This window comes from Bubalus bubalis, chromosome X (genome assembly GCF_019923935.1).
Source record: "Bubalus bubalis isolate 160015118507 breed Murrah chromosome X, NDDB_SH_1, whole genome shotgun sequence".
NCBI lineage: Eukaryota > Metazoa > Chordata > Mammalia > Artiodactyla > Bovidae > Bubalus > Bubalus bubalis.
Genome location: NC_059181.1, coordinates 99,537,627 through 99,557,006, shown reverse-complemented (window position 1 = coordinate 99,557,006; position 19,380 = coordinate 99,537,627).

The following is a 19,380-nucleotide window of genomic DNA, read 5'->3' as shown; positions in this document are numbered from 1 at the left end:
TTTTAGGGTTTTCTATGTAGAGGATCATGTCATCTGCAAACAGTGAGTGTTTTACTTCTTTTCCAATTTGGATTCCTTTTATTTCTTTTTTTCCTCTGATTGCTGTGGCCAAAACCTCCAAAACTATGTTGAATAGTAGTGATGATAGGGGGCACCCTTGTCTTGTTCCTTACTCTAGGGGAAATTGTTGTAAATTTTCACCATTGAGGGTAATGTTTGCTGTGGGTTTGTCATATATTGCTTTTACTATGTTGAGGTGTGTTGCTCCTCTTCCTGCTTTCTGGAGTTTTTTTTTTGTTTTTTGTTTTTGTTTTTTTTTTATCATTAATGGATGTTGAATTTTGTCAAAGGTTTTCTCTGCATCTACTGAGATAATCATATGGCTTTTATTTTTCAATTTGTTAATGTGATGTATTACATTGATTGATTTGTGGATATTGAAGAACCCTTACATCCCTGGGATAAAGCCCACTTTATCCTGATGTATGATCGTTTTAATGTGTTGTTGGATTCTGATTGCTAGAATTTGTTAATGATTTTTATATCTCTGTTCTTCAGTGATATTGACCTGTAGTTTTCTTTTTTTGTGGCATCTTTGTCAGGTTTTGGTATTAGGGTAATGTTGGCCTCATAGAATGAGTTTGGAAGTTTGCCTTCCTCTGCAATTTTCTGGAAGAGTTTGACTAGGATAGGCGTTAGCTCTTCTCTAAATTTTTGGTAGAATTCAGCTGTGAAGCCATCTGGACCTAGGCTTCTGTTTGCTGGAAGACTTCTGATTACAGTTTCAATTTCTGTGCTTTTCATGGTTCTGTTATGATTTTTTATTTCTTCCTGGTTCAGTTTTGGAAAGTTGTACTTTTCTAAGAATTTGCCCATTTCTTCCAAGATGTCCATTTTATTGGCATATAATTGCTGATAGTAGCCTCTTATGATCCTCTGTTTTTCTGTGTTGTCTGTTGTAATCTCTCCGTTTTCATTTCTAATTTTATTGATTTGATTTTTCTCCCTTTGTTTCTTGATGAGTCTGGCTAATGCTTTGTCAATTTTATTTATCCTATCAAAGAACCAGCTTTTGTGTGTGTGTGTGTGTGTGTTTTTTTTTTTTTTTTTTTTTTTTTTTGCTACAGTCTCTCTCTCTCTCTCTCTTTTTTTTTTTTTTTTTTTTTTTTTGCATTTATTTCTGCCCGAATTTTCAAGGTTTCTATCCTTCCACTAACCCTGGGGTTCTTCATTTCTTCCTTTTCTAGTTGCTTTAGGTGTAGAATTAGGTTATTTATTTGACTTTTCTATTGTTTCTTAAGGTATGCCTGTATTGCTATGAACCTTCCCCTTAGCACTGCTTTTACAGTGTCCCACAGGTTTTGGGTTGTTGTGTTTTAATTTTCATTCGTTTCTATGCATATTTTGATTTCTTTTTTGATTTCTTCTGTGATTTGTGGGTTATTCAGCAGCGTGTTGTTCAGCCTCCATATGTTGGATTTTTTAACAGTTTTTCTCCTGTAATTGAGATCTAATCTTATTGCATTGTGGTCATAAAAGATGCTTGGAATGATTTCAATTGTTTTGAATTTACCAAGGCTAGATTTATGGCCCAGGATGTGATCTATCCTAGAGAAGGTTCCATGTGCACTTGAGAAAAAGGTGAAATTCATTGTTTTGGGGTGAAATGTCCTATAGATATCAATTAGGTCGAACTAGTCTATTTTATCACTTAAAGTTTGTGTTTCCTTGTTAATTTCCTGTTTAGTTGATCTATCCATAGGTGTGAGTGAGGTATTAAAGTCTCCCACTATTATTTTGTTATTGTTAATTTCACCTTTCATATTTTTTAGCATATGTCTTACATATTGCAGTGCTCCTTTGTTGGGTGCATATATATTTATAATTGTTATATCTTCTTGGATTGATCCTTTGATCATTATGTAGTGTCCTTCTTTGCCTCTTTTTACAACCTTTGTTTTAAAGTCTATTTTATCTGATATGAGCATTGCTACTCTTGCTTCTTTTTGGTCTCTATTTGCATGGAGTATCTTTTTCCAGCCCCTCACTTTCAGCCTGTATGTGTCCCTTGTTTCAAGGTGGGTCTCTTGTAGACAACATATGTAGGGGTCTTGTTTTTGTATCCATTCAGCCAGTCTTTGTCTTTTGGTTGGGTTATTCAACCCATTTACATTTAAGGTAATTATTGATACGTCTGATCCCGTTGCCATTTACTTTATTGTTTTGGCTTCGAGTTTATACACCATTTCTGTGTTTCCTGTCTAGAGAAGATCATTAGCATTTGTTGGAGAGCTGGTTTGGTGGTGCTGAATTCTCACAGCTTTTGCTTGTCTGTAAAGCTTGTGATTTCTTCTTCGTATTTGAAAGAGATCCTTGATGGGTACAGTAATCTGTAGGTTATTTCCTTTCATCACTTTAAGTATATCCTGCCATTCCCTCCTGGCCTGAAGAGTTTCTATTGAAAGATCACCTGTTATCCTTATGGGAATACCCTTGTGTTTTATTTGCTGTTTTTCCCTTGCTGCTTTTAATATTTGCTCTTTGTGTTTGATCTTTGTTAATTTGATTAATATGTGTCTTGGGGTGTTTCGCCTTGGGTTTATCCTGTTTGGGACTCTGGGTTCTCAGACTTGGGTGATTACTTCCTTCCCCATTTTAGGGAAAATTTCAACTATTATCTCCTCAAATATTTTCTCATGGTCTTTCTTTTTGTCTTTTTCTTCTGGGACTCATATGATTCGAATGTTGGAGCATTTAACATTGTCCTAGAGGTCTCTGAGATTGTCCTCATTTCTTTTAATTCATTTTTCCTTTTTCCTCTCTGTTTCATTTATTTCTACCATTCTATCTTCTACCTCACTTATCCTATCTTCTGCCTCCTTTTTTTCTACTGTTGGTTCCCCCTATAGTATTTTTTATCTCATTTATTGCATTATTCATTATATATTGACTATTTTTATTTATTTTTAATCCTTGTCTCCAGGCTATTTATCTGTAACTCCAGTTTGTTTTCAAGATTTTGGATCATTTTCACTATCATTTTTTGGATTTCTTTATCAGGTAGATTCCCTATATCTTCCTCTTTGGCTTGGCTTGGTGGGCATTTATCCTGTTCCTTTACCTGCTGGGTATTTCTCTGCCTCTTCATCTTGTTTATATTGCTGTGTTTGGGGTGGTCTTTCCGTATTCTGGCAGTTTGTGGAGTTCTCTTTATTGTGAAGTTTCTTCGCTGTGGGTGGGTTTGGACAGGTGGTTTGTCAAGGTTCCCTGGTTAAGGAAGCTTGTGTCAGTGTTCTGGTGGTTGGAGCTGGATTTCTTCTCTCTGGAGTGCAATTAAGTGTCCAGTAAAGATTTATGAGATGTCAATGGGTTTGGGGTGACTTTGGACAGCCTGAATATTTAAGCTCAGGTCTATGTTCCTGTGTTGCTGGAAAATTTGTGTGGTATGTCTTGCTCTGGAACTTTTTGGCCCTTGGGTGGTGCTTGGTTTCAGTGTAGGTGTGGAGGCATTTGATGAGCTCCTATCGATTAATGTTCCCTGGAGCCAGGAGTTCTCTGATGTTCTCAGGATTTGGACTTAAGCCTCATGTCTCTGTTTTTAAGTCTTATTCTTACAGTAGCCTCAAGACTTCTCCATCTATACAGCATTGATGATAAATCATCTACGTTAAAGATGAAAAGTTTCTCCACACTGAGGGACAACCAATGAGGCTCACAGATTTACATGGAGAAGAGAAGAGGGAGGAGGGAGTTAGAGGTGACCAGGAGGAGAAGAGGGGGAGTCAAAAGACGTGAGAGCAAGCTAGCCAGTAATCACTTCCTTATGTGGTCTCCACAGTCTGGACCACTCAGAGATGTTCACAGAGTTATACAGAGAAGAGAAGAGTTAGGAAGGAGACAGAGGTGGCCAGGAGGATAAAGGTGGGAATCAAAAGGAGAGAGATAGATCCAGCCAGTAATCAGTTCCCTAAGTGTTCTCCACAGTCCAGAACACACATTGAGATTCACAGAGTTGGGTAGAGAAGATAAGGGGGAGGGAAGAGATAGAGGCTACATGGTGGAGCAAAAGGAGAGTCCAAAAAGGGAGAGAGCAGTCAAGCCAGTCATCTCGCTCCCAAGTAAAAATGGGCACTGAAGATTAGGTTCTTAAAGGTACAAAATTGATAAAAAAAAAAAAAAAAAAAAAAAAAAAAGATTAAAAATCTAGAGTAGAAGTTAGATTTTAAAAGAATACAATATTAAAGAAGAAAATGAAGTCACAAAAATTATAACATATATATACATATATGAAGTTTGCTTTTAAAAATAGTCTTTTTTTGCAAAGTAATAGTAGGTTATTAAAATGAAAATTAAAGGAGTAATAGAGGACTTAAAATTTAAAAATTTTTTTTTTTTAATTGAAAAATGATAATAGTAAAAATACATCTAGGACTTTCTTTGGTGGTGTTGTGGACAGTGTGGGGTCAGTTCATTTTCAGATAGTTCCTTGATCCAGCTTATACTTATCAAGATCTATAAGACTCTTCATATGTAGTCGGTGCTAACTCCAGGGTTTTAATCTATTGCAACTGTCACTTCGACGGCTGTTCCCTTGGTTTTTTTTTAGCTTCTTCTGTTTGCTGGTCTCTTAAGTGTCTTATTTCTGCCCTGACACAAGGGGATGGGGGTGAACACTTTTAGGCTCACTTCTTCAGTCTTGCTGTGAGGAGGGAGGAACACTGCAAACAAATAGCACTGGCATGTGCTCGCAGTGTTTCAGCCACACTGGGTTTGCCCCGGCTCATGGTATGTGTGCTTTCCCTGTCTACACTGCTTAGGCTCTAGGTTGCTCTGCCAGGATCTCTCTGAAGCTGGCCCTGTGTTGTATGCACTTCCCAGGTCTAAGCCGCTCAGGTTCAAGTACTCGGGTACTCCACAAAGGCTTTGACTTGTTTGCGTCGAGTTTTGTGCCCTTCCCAGGTCGGAGCAGCTCATGTGACCAGGTGCTTGGCGAGTGTGGTCGCCCCCAATTGAAGGCTGCAACTTACCGTCTCCCCCATCCCTGCTGCTTAGTTTTCTGGGTGTACAACCAGCACACCTTCTCAGGTGTGCCATGTGTCTCTTCTGGGGAGCTGATCTCTGGCTGCAACCCTCCCAGTGGATGTCGACCATCCAGAATCCCAAGAAGTCTTGGTTAGCAATGAAGCCTGCTTGCAGTTTGGTAGATGATGCCTCTTTGGGGCCGTGATTGTCCCGTTCTGGCTCTGGCTGACCTTACCTTCCTGTCTCTGGCAGGGGATGGGCCAGTCCGCAGCCAGCTAGCTCTGTTCAGTCCTTTGTTCTGTGAGTGGGCCTAGTGGTGTCTTAGGTTAGGGCTTTTCATGGGATAGCTATCCCACAGTCTGGTTTGCTATCTCAAGTTAGTTCCCTCAGAGTGCCCTCGGGGCATTCAGGCCGGGTCCTTAATCTAAGCAATGCAGTTCACGCCTCCCTGCCCAGCCCCAACTTGCTAGTGGTGGATGCGGGCATCTGCACTGCTTCGCCACTGGGAGTTACTGTTGGGCAAATAATTTGTGGGTTTTAAGTATTTATTTTTCCTCCCGGTTATGTTGCCCTTCCAGAGAAGGCAATGGCAACCGACTCCAGTACTCTTGCCTGGAAAATCCCATGGATGTAGAAGCCTGGTAGGCTGCAGTCCATGGGGTCGCTAAGAGTCAGACACAACTGAGTGGCTTCACTTTCACCTTTCACTTTCATGCACTGGAGAAGGAAATGGAAACCCATTCCAGTGATCTTGCTTTGAAAAATCCCAAGGACAGGGAAGCCTGGTGGGCTGCCATCCATGGGGTCGCACAGAGTTGGACAAGACTGAAGTGACTTAGCAGCAGCATGTTGCCCTCTGAGGTTCCAAGGCACCACAGACTCGCCAGTGAGAGTGTTTCCTGATGTTTGGAAACTTCTCTTTTTTAAGACTCCCTTCCCAAGATGAATCTCTGTCCCTACCTCTTTTACCTCCTTTTTATCTTTTATATTTTTTCCTACCTCCTTTCGAAGACAATGGGCTGATTTCCTGGGTGCCTGTTGTCCTCTGCCAGCATTTGGAAGTTGTTTTGTGGAATTTAATCAGCGTTCAAATGTTCTTTTGATGAATTTGTGGGGAAGAAAGTGGTCTCCCTGTCCTATTCCTCCACCATCTTAGGACCGCACCCCTAGACAGATCTTTGTCTGCAATGTAATGTCTCTGTTTTCAATATGTTGTCTCAGTTGGTTATACCTTTTCTTCCAAGGAGCAAGCGTCTTTTAGTTTCATGGTTGCAGTATCCATCTGCAGTGATTTTGCAGCCCAAGAAAATAAAGTCTCTCACTGTTTCCACTGTTTCCCCATGTATTTGCCATGAAGTGATGGGACCAGACGTCATGATCTTAGTTTTCTGAATGTTGAGCTTTAAGCCAACTTTTTCACTCTCCCTCTTTAACTTTCATCAAGAGGCTCTTTGGTTCTTCTTCACTTTCTGCCATAAGGGTGGTGTCATCTGCATATCTGAGGTTATTGATATTTCTCCCAGCAATCTTGATTCCAGCTTGTGCTTCATCAAGCCCAGCATTTCTCATGATGTACTCTGCATATAAGTTAAATAAGCAGGGTAACGATATATAGCCTTGACATATTCCTTTCTCTATTTGGAACTGGTCTGTTGTTCCATGTCCAGTTCTAATTGTTGCTTCCTGACCTGCATGCAAGTTTCTCAAAAGGCAAGTCAGGTGGTCTGGTATTCCCATCTCCTTCAGAATTTTCCACAGTTTGTTGTGATCCACACATTCAAAGGCTTTGACATAGTCAATAAAGCAGAAACAGATGTTTTTCTGGAACTCTCTTGCTTTTTCAATGAACCAACAGATGTTGGCAATTTGATCTCTGGTTCCTCTGCTTTTTCTAAATCCAAGTTGAATATCTGGAAGTTCATGGTTCATGTACTGTTGAAACCTGGCTTGGAGAATTCTGAGCATTGCTTTGCTTGTGTGTGAGATGTGTGAAATTGTACAGTAGTTTGAGCCTTGTCTAACCCAAAATATTTTCAGACCAGAGAGGCCTCACCAGGTCTGACAAATTGGTAGGCAAACCGGGTTGTCAAATGGTCCTTAGGAAGCATCACTACAAACAAAGCTAGGGGAGGTGATAGAATTCCAGCTGAGCTATTTAAAATCTTAAAAGGCAATGCTGTTAAAGTGCTGCTCTCAAAATGACAGTGTTAGGTAGTTAGAATAGGAAAAAAGAGTCCAGAATGGCAGTGGCTAAAAGACAAGGAAGGGAAAAGCTCATGAAAATAGAACAAAAGAAGGTCTGAAGATCTGAGTGAGGACCTCAGGCAGAACAAACAGCACTCCTGGCTAGCCCCATTTACATAGGGCAGACCCAGGGGGAGGGAAAAAACATATAAAAAGAGGAGTCAAAGGGCACAGGGTCTCTCTCCCATGTGGGCAAGTGCACTCTCTCTGTCTCTCTTTCTCTCTCTCTTCTCTTTGTGTCTTTTGTGTTGGCATGCCCTCATGCCTCGAAGATGTATTTTCATTTATTTTCTAAATAAAACTGAGGTGTAACACGGAGCTGTAACACTGATCTGTCTGAGAGCTATAACACTGTCTGAAACCTGAGAGCTGTAACACGATCTGCCCAAGAGCTGAGACATATTCTGTCCGAGGGCTTTAACGTCCACTGCTTCAAATTTTTGTTGTGACGAGACAGAACCAAGGAAATTACACAGTCCCCTGATATCAGCAAATTTGGAAAACTCAGCAGTGGCAGAGGAACTGGAAAAGATCAGTTATGATTCCAATCCCAATAAAAAGCAATGCCAAAAGATGTTCAAACTACTGCACAATTGCACTCATTTCACATGCTAGCAAGGCAATGCTCAAAATACTTCAAGCTAGGCTTCAGCAGTGTATGAACTGAGAACTTCCAGATGTACAGACTGGATTTAGAAAAGGCAGAGGAACCAGAGATCAAATAGCTGATATCCATTGGATAATAGAAGAAGGAAGAGAATTCTAGAAAACTTCTACTTCTGCTTCATTGACTATGTTAAAGCCTTTGACTGCGTGGATCACAACAAACTGGAAAATTCTTAAAGACATGGGAATACCAGAACACCTTACCTGCTTCATGAGAAATCTCTTTGCAGTCAAGAAGCAACATTTAGAATTGGACATGCTTCCAAATTGGGAAAGGAGTACATCAGGGCTGTATATTGTCACCCTGCTTATTTAACTTATATGTAGAGGACATCATGTGAAATATAGGGCTGAATGAAGAACAAGCTGGAATCAAGACTGCAAGGAGAAATATCAATAACCTCAGATGTGCAGATCACACCACCTTTATGGCAGAAAATGAAGAGGAACTAAAAAGCCTTTTAAAGAAAGTGAAAGAGTAGAGTGAAAAAGCTGACTCAAAACTCAACATTCCAAAAAGGAAGATCATGGCATCCAATCTCATCACTTCATGGTGTTGTAGCCATGCATTCTGGGAAACAAACTCACTCAGAAGGACAATGCAGATAGTGAAGTGAAGTTTATTACATCAGCTGGCCCAAGGCAGAGTCTCCTCTTAGCGAAGAACCCCAATGAGTTTTTGTGAAAACCTTATATACCCTAAGTGTACATGCCCAAATTCACCTCCCCCAATTCCCTGAAACTAGTTTGAACAAAGGAAAAGAAAGAAACAATCAAAGTTAACCTATGATTCATATGCCTTAGGCCTAGGTAATTAACAGTGGTCAATTATAAATAGGCTTGTGGTCATACCCCAATAAGCATAATTGAATGTATGATTCTCTTCAGTTAGATAATTATGATATTCTTTTAGGTGACAGAGAGTCTAGGTAAGAGCCCTGGGGCTCTTCCTTCTGGGGGCCTGGTTTTCCAGTTGGTATGTCGCTTCCATAGATATTGGACACATAGCTCAAAGTCCACAGTCCAGCCCAAGATGGAGTCCTGCTTTCAAGATGGAGCCTGTTCTGTGTTTCCTCCTTCAATGGCAAATAGATGGGGAAGCGATGGAAACAGTGGCATAGTTTATTTCTTGGGCTCCCAAACCACTGCAGCTTGTTGTGGTCCATGTGTGGGTTGGAAAATAATTTCCAGACCTGAGACAGAATGAGAGGGAAATAAAGTTTATTAGAGTGGGAGACACTGTTAGAACAGCAGGCCAGCTCAAGGGAGAACTGATGTTCAACGGGGGTCCTTAGTCCACTATTATACCCAGGGTACAAGAAGTGGGATGGGGTCTTGCACGTCATTTGCTGATTGGATGAAACACATACCCTGGATGGGGAAAGAGTAAGGCAAACACTTTCTCCTTATAGGGTAGGAGGGCAGACAGGTTATACTGCTTAGGAAGACCTGACATCCGTTAATAATTACAACATAGGGTAGGGAAGGATGATAAGGGTCTGATTTTTGTTGTTGTTGTTGTTCCTGCATTCCAAGACCCTCTTTGGTTTTATCTGCTCTTTCATCCTTGGGTCACTACATAGATGGTGACTGCAGCCATGAAATTAAAAGACTCTTGCTCTTTGGAAGAAAAGCTATGACAAACCTAGACAATATATTCAAAAGCAGAGACATTACTGCTTTGCTGACAATAAAAGGTCTGCTTTGTAAGACCTTTGCTGACAAAGGTCTGTGTAGGCAAAGCCATGTTTTTTCCAGTAGTCGTGTATGGATGTGAGAGTTGGACAATAAATAGGTTGAGCACGGAGGAATTGATGCTTTTGAACTATGGTGCTGGAGAAGACTTTTGAGAGTCCCTTGGACTGAAAGGATATCACACCAGTCAATCTTAAAGCAAATCAACCATGAATATTCATTGAAAGGACTGATGCTGAAATTGAAACTCCAATACTTTGGTCACCTGATGGGAAGATCCAACTCATTGGAAAAGACCCTGATGTTTGGAAAGATTGAAGGCAGGAGGAAAATGAAATGACAGAGGACAAGATGGTTGAATGGCATCACTGACTCAATGGACATTAGTTTGAGCAAACTCTGGGAGATGGCGAAGGACAGGGAAACCTGGCATGCTATTTTCATGGGGTCACTAGGAGTCAGACACGGCTGACCGACTAAACAACAATTCTACACTATAATTAAGAGTTGTAACCACCTTATATAAAGTCCATTTAAATATACTAATTTTATATACCTTTATCTAAATTTTGCCACCTTTTATACCTTTAACTTTAGTTTTCATTAGGATCCAGTCAACAAGCTTTGGTCTTATGGGAGACTTTGAAGTGAAGTGAACTGAAGTGAAGTGAAAGTCACTCAGTCGTCTCCGACTCTTTGCGACCCCATGGACTGTATAGTCCATGGAATTCTCCAGGCCAGAATACTGGAGTGGGTAACCTTCCCCTTCTCCAGGGTATCTTCCCAACCCAGGGATAGAACCCAGGTTCCCTGCATTGCAAGCAGATACTTTATACCAGCTGAGCCACAAGGGAAGTCCATGGGAGAGTTTGGATGGCTTTTCTTTTTGTTCCCTATCTATTTTGCCTACTTTTATATAAAACTCTATGGGATCCCCAGAATGGAGTATAGCCAAGCAAGTCAGGCTCTGTTTCCTTTTGATAAGTTTAGAGTTCAGCTTAGAGCAATCAACTCAGTTTTCTGTGCAGAGATTCCATCAGTTCAGTTCAGTCGCTCAGTCTTGTCCGACTCTTTGCGACCCCATGAATCGCAGCACACCAGGCCTCCCTGTCCATCACAAACTCCTGGAGTTCACTCAGACTCACGTCCATCGAGTCAGTGGTGCCATCCAGCCATCTCATGCTCTGTCGTCCCCTTCTCCTCCTGCCCCCAACCCCTCCCAGCATCAGGGTATTTTCCAATGAGTCAGCTCTTCACATGAGGTGGCCAAAGTACTGGAGTTTCAGCTTCAGCATCATTCCCTCCAAAGAAATCCCAGGGCTGATCTCCTTCAGAATGGACTGGTTGGATCTCCTTGCAGTCGAAGGGACTCTCAAGAGTCTCCTCCAACACCACAGTTCAAAAGCATCAATTCTTTGGCACTCAGCTTTCTTCAACAGTCCAACTCTCACCTCCATACATGACCACTGGAAAAACCATAGCCTTGACTAGACGGACCTTTCTTGGCAAAGTAATGTCTCTGCTTTTGAATAGCAATCTAGGCTGGTCATAACTTTCCTTCCAAGGAGTAAGCGTCTTTTAATTTCATGGCTGCAGTCACCATCTGCAGTGATTTTGGAGCCCAAAAAAATAAAGTCTGACACTGTTTCCTCTGTTTCCCATCTATTTCCCATGAAGTGATGGGACCGGATGCCATGATCTTCATTTTCTGAATGTTGAGCTTTAAGCCAACTTTTTCACTCTCCACTTTCACCTTCATCAACAGGCTTTGTAGTTCCTCTTCACTTTCTGCCATAAGGGTGGTGTCATCTGCATATCTGAGGTTATTAATATTTCTCCCAGCAATCTTGATTCCAGCTTGTGTTTCTTCCAGTCCAGCGTTTCTCATGATGTACTCTGCATATAAGTTAAATAAGCAGGGTGACAATATTCAACCTTGATGTACTCCTTTTCCTATTTGGAACCAGTCTGTTGTTCCAGTTCTAACTGTTGCTTCCTGACCTGCATACAGATTTCTCAAGAGGCAGGTCAGGTGGTCTGGTATTCCCATCTCTTTCAGAATTTTCCACAGTTTATTGTGATCCACACAATCAAAGGCTTAGAGATTCCATAGCTACTTCATATCCTGCATACCTCTGACCCTCCCTCTCAAAACTACTGCCATCAGTAAACAGGTCCCAATCAGCCTTGCTTAGAGCCTTATCTGACAAATCCAGTCAACTAAGTAAACAGGGCTGGTGGCTCAAATGGTAAAGAATCTGCCTGCAATGTAGAAGATCTTGGTTCAGTCCCTGAGTGGGGAAGATCCCCTGGAGAAGGGAATGTCTACCCAGTTTTGTATTCTTGCCTGGATAATCCCATGGACAGAGGAGCCTGGCGGGCTACAATCCATGGGGTTACAAAGAGTTGGACATAAATGAGCACTAACACATTTATGAGGGTAAACTGTCTCCAAAAACTCCAGGCAGTCATGGAGGATCTCCTTCTCAAGGTGTGAGGGAATCACGGTAGGAGGATTTAATGGCTTGTTCACTCAAATGGTGACATTGGGATCATCCAGGAGGATTGCATAATATTTTCCCATTGAAGGAGTCTTTGGGCCTAGAAGAGAAAACAACAGTCTCAAAGGCCCTTGCTGAATCATCTAACTTTGGAGAAAACAAAACTGAACTTTAGGTCCCGCCCTGATGCTCCAGGCCAGTTGTATCTATCTGGGACTTATCAACCACTGTCCAGAAACCTTCCACCCCCTACACCTGCCCAGAAGACTTATCACCCCCTGCCCAACTAAAATGCCATCTCAACTAAAGAATACCCAAGCATCCCTCCTGATTAAGGTTTCCCTTATCACTTCCACAAACCTCCCTATAAATATGGAGCCTCCCTAATCCCTCTTGGCCTCAGCGTGGTCCTTAGGCCGACTGTTGCCCCTCCTTGCCTGAATAAATGTAACCTACTTCCATTGAGGTCGTCTCTCCTTCTTTTCTGCCTCGGCCTGATCAATACCTTACACCCATCCTCCCTAATATCAACCAGTATCCACACTTTTTTCCCAGAAGGACTAGGACTAGAACTTCATGTGGGACCTATCCTGTGGTTGGTTGACCCTAAATGAACTTTTCTGTTTCTTTTATCAGTTCACAAGTGCCAGTTACTTCTCTCAAGCAAGAGGAGAGGGGGCAGCCAGCAGTTGTGGTGTCCAGCTCTTTTGAAAGATAATGTACTGGTCTGGGAATGTCTGTCATGCCCTGGGTCAGCCCCTGTCTCTCATGCACATCTAGTTTGAATTCTTTCTGGAGATCAGGCAGGCCTAGGGCTGTTACCAAGTCCAAACTCCCTCTGCTTGCCCCATGACAGGCCAATGAATCCAAGAGACGGGGTTGAGGAAAGGAAGAGACTTTAATCAGAGAGGTAGCTGACTGAGCTGGCTCCTCAAAATACACATCTTGTCAGGGCCTGGTTGCCAGTTTCTTTTAAGAGTCAGAGACGGGGGTGGTGGGGTGGAAGTGAGGAAACAAAGTAAAAAGACTATTCAATCTTTGCAAATGTCCCCTAGAATGGCAAGCCTCGGGCAGGGAATGTGTTAGTTTCATTTCCTTAAAATCCCTGACAGGTGGACTGCTCAGGTTATCTCCCTAAGACAGGCCATTATGAATGTTTATAACAACAACAACAACAAAGAGTTAAAGTCACAGAAGATGATCCAGTGTAAATTTAAAATTAACTCTTTCTGGTTATAGGGCCAGTGAAGTCATGAGTTTAAGTTTCAGAGTCTCCTAAGACTTTCAACAGTTGACTGTCAAAAACAAAGCCTCAGAATATGGACCTTTTGAAGTATTTTGCAATTAACCCAAAGTTTGGTATCCATATGTGACAAAATCCTATCATTCCTAGGAAAGCCCTGGAGTTTTCAACCGCTTTTTGGTCTGTGCACTAGATTTAGTAATTTTCTAGTTTCTCTAATTTTAACAGAATCCATTGTTTGGCTACCAATAGAGCATAAAAAGACCTCTTATAGGCCTAACAGAAACAAACACACAATAGAACAACTTACAAAGATCAGATAGAACATTTACATCTCAAAAACAAATAGAAATGCGAGTTTTCCCTTAGGAGGTCTATGTTGAAAGTTACCAAGTCAGCATTTTTTTTTTTTTTTTTAATCACCTTAACTATGTAGGCAATAAAAAAAGAGCTTCCTGGAAAAAAACTTTTATGTGTGTGTGATCACCTTTAATTTCCAGTTAAGTAAATACTTGTCTTAACTATAGATAGATCAGTCACTTAGGATTTTCCCTTGGGGACTCTGAGATGGAACTTCAGAGGAAGTGCTTCTCATTCTAGCTGGAGCTGTCCCTATCAGATGTCTGCATGCACAAGCCAAAATAATCAAACCAACCAGACTAGCAGGAAGTCACCAAAAACAAAGAAAATGGCAAAGAGATGCCCACAAATCCAAAAATCAAATGTCAAGACAGCCCAAGTCCCATTAAGACTGTAATGCTTCTCCAAAGTGAGGCCTTACAAACGGGGACCCCTTCCATAAGGAGAAACCCCCTATGCCTCAGCCCAGAGTGCAGCAGTTGAGTCAGCAAGTCAGTTTGATAAGGGCACGGCCCTATGGTAGGCCTACCATAGAGATTGCATTGAATTTATAGATTGCTTTGGATAGTACACTCATTTTCACTATATTGATTCTTCTGATTTATGAACATGGTGTATTTCTCCATCTATTTGTGTCCTCTTTGATTTCTTTCATTAGTATTTTATAGTTTTCTCTATATAGGTCTTTTGTTTCTTTAGGTAGATATATTCCTAAGTATTTTATTCTTTTCATTGCAATGGTGAATGGAATTGTTTCATTAATTTCTCTTTCTGTTTTTTCATTGTTAGTGTATAGGAATGCAAGATATTTCTGTATGTTAATTTTATATCCTGCAACTTTACAATATTCGTTGATTAGTTCTAGTAGTTTTCTGGTAGAGTCTTTATTGTTTTCTGTGTAGAGGATCATGTCATTTGCAAACAGTGAGTGTTTGACTTCTTTTCCAATCTGGATTCCTTTTGGAAGAAACGAAGAGCCCCAGGGTTAGTAGAAGGAAAGAAATTTTAAAAATTTGGGCAGAAATAAATGCAAAAGAAACAAAAGAGACCTTAGCAAAAAAAAAAAAAAAAAAAAAAAAAATTGGTTAAACTACCAGTTAAAAGCCAATTCTTTGAGACGATAAATAAAATTGAAAAGCCATTAGCCAGACTTATCAAGAAATAAAGGGAGAATAATCAAATCAACAAAATTAGAAATGAAAATGGAGAAATCACTAGAGACAACACAGAAATACAAAGGATCATAAGAGACTAATATCAGCAACTATACACCAATAAAATGAACAACTTGGAAGAAATGGACAAATTCTTAGAAAAGTATAACTTTCCAAAACTGAAACAGGAAGAAATAGAAAATTGTAACCGACCCATCACAAGCACGGAAGTTGAAATTGTAATCAGAAATCTTCCAGCAAACAAAAGCCCAGGACCAGGCAGCTTCACAACTGAATTCTACCAAAAATTTGGAGACGAGCTAACACTTATCTTACTCAAACTCTTCCAGAAAATTGTACAGATAAACTTCCAAACTCATTCTATGAGGCCAACATCACCCTAATACCAAAACCAGACAAAGATGCCACACACACACACACACACACACACACACACACACACCCCTACAGGCCAATATCACTGATGAACATAGATGCAAAAATCCTAAACAAAATTCTAGCAATCAGAATCCAACAACATATTAAAAATATCATACCTCATGACCAAGTGGGCTTTATCCCAGGAATGCAAAGATTCTTTAATATCTGCAAATCAACCAATGTAAGGTAATACACCACAGTAACAAATTGAAAGATAAAAACCATATGATTATCTCAATAGATGCAGAGAAAACCTTTCACAAAATTCAACATCCATTTATGATAAAAACTCTCCAGAAAGCAGGAATAGAAGGAACATAACTCAACATAATGAAAGCTATATATGACAAACCCATAGCAAACATTATCCTCCATGGTGAAAAATTGAAAGCATTTCCCCTAAAGTCAGGAACAAGGCAAGGGTGCCCACTATCACCACTACTATTCAACATAGTTTTGGACGTTTTGTTGAGGATTTTTGCATCTATGTTCATCAGTGACATTGGCCTGTAATTTTTTGTGTGTGTGTGGGATCTTTTTCTGGTTTTGGTATCAGGGTGACTATAGCCTTGTAGAAATAATTTTGGAGTTTTCCTTCCTCTGTGATTTTCTGGAATATTTTGAGCAGGATAGATGTTAGCTCTTCTCTAAACTTTTGATAGAATTAGACTCTGAAGGCATCTGGACCTTGACTTTTGTTTTTGGAAGATTTTAATTACCACTTTGAACTCTTTGCCTGTGATTGGTCTGTTCATATTTTCTATTTCTTCCTGGTTCAGTTAAGGTAGGTTATATTTTTATAAGAATGTGTCCATTTCTTCCAGGTTGTCCATTTTATTGGCATACAGTTGCTCATAGTGGTCTCTTATGATACATCGTATTTATGCTGTCTCTTGTAACTACTTTTTCATTTCTAATTTTAATGATCTGAGTCTTCTCTCTTTTCTTCTTGAGAAGTCTGGCTAATGGTTAGCCAGTTTCTTTTCTCATCTCAAAAAAAAAAAAAAAAAAAAAAAAACCCAAAAAACAGCTTTCAACTTTATTGAGCTTTGCCATACTCTCCTTCCTTTCTCTTTCATTTATTTCCGCTCTGATTTTTATGATTTCTTATCTTTTACTAACTTTGAGAGTTTTTTTTTTATTCTTTTTCTAGTTGCTTTAAGTGTAAGGTTGCATCATTTATTTGATGTTTCTCTTGTTTTTTAAGGTAGGCTTGTATTGCTATAAACTTCCTTCTTATCACTGCTTTCATTGCAACCCATAGGTTTTGAGTTGTCCTGTTTTCATTGTCATTTGTTTTTATGTATATTTTGATTTACTTTTTTATTTCTTCAGTGGTCTGTTGTTTATTCTGAAGCATATTGTTTAGCTTCCATGTGTTTGTGTTTTTGTAGTTTTTTTTCTGCAGTTCATATCTAATCTTATAGCTTTGTGGTCAGAAAATATACTTGAAATGATTTCAGTTTTTAAAAATTTACCAAGGCTTGATTTGTGACCCAAGATGTGATCTATCCTGGAGAATGTTCCATTTTCACTTTAGAAAAAAGTGAAATCTTCTGTTTTTTCATGAAATGCCCTGTAGATATCAATCAGATCCAACTGGTCTGATGTATTGTTTCAAGCTTTTGTTTCCTTATTAACTTTCTGTCTGGATAATCTGTCCATTGGTGTGAGTGGAATATTTAAATCTCCCACTAAGGTTGTGTTACTGTTGAGTTCCCCTTTAATAGATGTTAACATTTGCCTTATATATTGAGGTGCTTCTATGTTGGGTGCATTTATAATTGTCGTATCTTCTTGGATTGATCTCTTGATTATTATGTAGTGTCCTTCCTTGTCTCTTGTAATAGTCTTTATTTTAAAGTCTAATTTGTCTAATATAAATATTATTTCCAGAGAGATGATCTAGAAAATTAATAAGGATTTTAATGAACTTCCTAGATTGGGTGGCTATTTCTTTTCCCATGTTAAGGAAGTTATTGACTATAATATCCTCAAATATTTTCTCCTGTTTCCTTTTGATTTCTATTTGCATAGAATATCTTTTTCCTACCCCTCACTTTCAGTCTGTGTATGTCCCTAGGTCTCAGGTGGGTCTCTTAGGGACAGAATATATAGTGAGTGGTCTTGATTTTGTATCCATTCAGTGAATCTGTGTCTTTTGGTTGGAACATTTAGACCATTTACATTTAAGGTGATTATTGATTTGTGTGATCCTACTAACATTTACTGTATTGCTTTCAGTTTGTTTTTGTAAGACATTTCTTTCTCTTGTATTTCTTACCTAGGGAAGTTCTTTTAGCATTTGTTGTAATGTTGGTTTGGTGGTGCTGAATTCTCTTAATTTTTGCTTTTCTCTAAAGTTTTTTGTTTCCTCTTCAAATCTGAATGAGATCCTTGCTGTATAGAGTAATCTTGGTTGTAGGTTTTTTTCCTTCAGTCATTTTAAGTATATCCTGCCACTCCCTTCTGTCCTGCAGAGTTTATGTTGAAAGACCAGCTGTAAAACTTATGGGGATCCACTTGTATGTTATTTGTAGCTTTTCCTTCGCTAATTTTAATATTTGTTCTTTGTATTTAATATTTATTAGTTTGATTAATATGTGTCTTGATGTGTTTCTCTTTGGGTTTATCCTTTATGGGACTTTCTGAAGTTCCTGGATTGGGTGGGTATTTCTTTTCCCATTAAAAAAATATATTTAATTTTTTACTGAAGGATAATTGCCTTACAGAATTTTGCTGTTTTCTGTCAAACCTCAACATGAATCAACCATAGGTATACATATATCCCCTCCCTTTTGAAACTCCCTCCCATCTTCCTCCCCATCCTACCCCTCTAGGTTGATACAGAGCCCCTGTTTGAGTTTCCTGAGCCATACAGCAAATTCCTATTCACTATCTATTTTACATATTGTAATGTAAGTTTCCCTGTTACTCTTTCCATACATCTCACCCTCTCTTTCCCTCTCCCCATCTCCAAATGTTTATTCTCTATGTCTTTTTCTCCACTGCTGTCCTTTAAAAAGTTCTTCAGTACCATTTTTTTTGATTCCATATATATGTGTTAGAATATGATATTTATCTTTCTGACTTACTTCACTCTGTATAATAGGTTCTAGGTTCATCCACCTCATTAGAATGGACCCAAATGTGTTCCTTTTTATGGCTGAGTACTGGACAAGGAACAACAGACTGGCTCCAAATAGGAAAAGGAGTATGTCAAGGCAGTATATTGTCATTCTGTTTATTTAACTTATATGCAGAGTACATCATGAGAAAGGCTGGACTGGAAGAAGCACAAGCTGGAACCAAGATTACTGGGAGAAATATCAATAACTTCAGATATGCAAATGACACCACCCTTATGGCAGAAAGTGAAGAGGAACTAAAAAGCCTCTTGATGAAGGTGAAAGTGGAGAGTGAAAAAGTTGGCTTAAAGCTCAACATTCAGAAAACAAAGATCATGGCATCCGGTCCCATCACTTCATGGGAAATAGATGGGGAAACAGTGGAAACAGTGTCAGACTTTATTTTTTTGGGCTCCAAAATCACTGCAGATGGTGACTGCAGCCATGAAATTAAAAGACGCTTACTCCTTGGAAGGAAAGTTGTGACCAACCTAGATAGCATATTCAAAAGCAGAGACATTATTTTGACAACAAAGGTCCATCTAGTCAAGGCTATTGTTTTTCCTGTGGTCATGTATGGATGTGAGATTTGGACTGTGAAGAAGGCTGAGCACTGAAGAATTGATGCTTTTGAACTGTGGTGTTGGAGAAGACTCTTGAGAGTCCCTTGGACTGCAAGGAGATCCAACAAGTCCATTCTAAAGGGGATCAGCCCTAGGATTTCTTTGGAAGGAATGATGCTAAAGCTGAAACTCCAGTACTTTGGCCACCTCATGCGAAGAATTGACTCATTGGTAAATACTCTGATGCTGGGAGGGATTGGGGGCAAGAGGAGAAGGGAACGACAGAGGATGAGATGGCTGGATGGCATCACTGACTCGATGGACATGAGTCTGAGTGAACTCCAGGAGTTGGTGATGGACAGG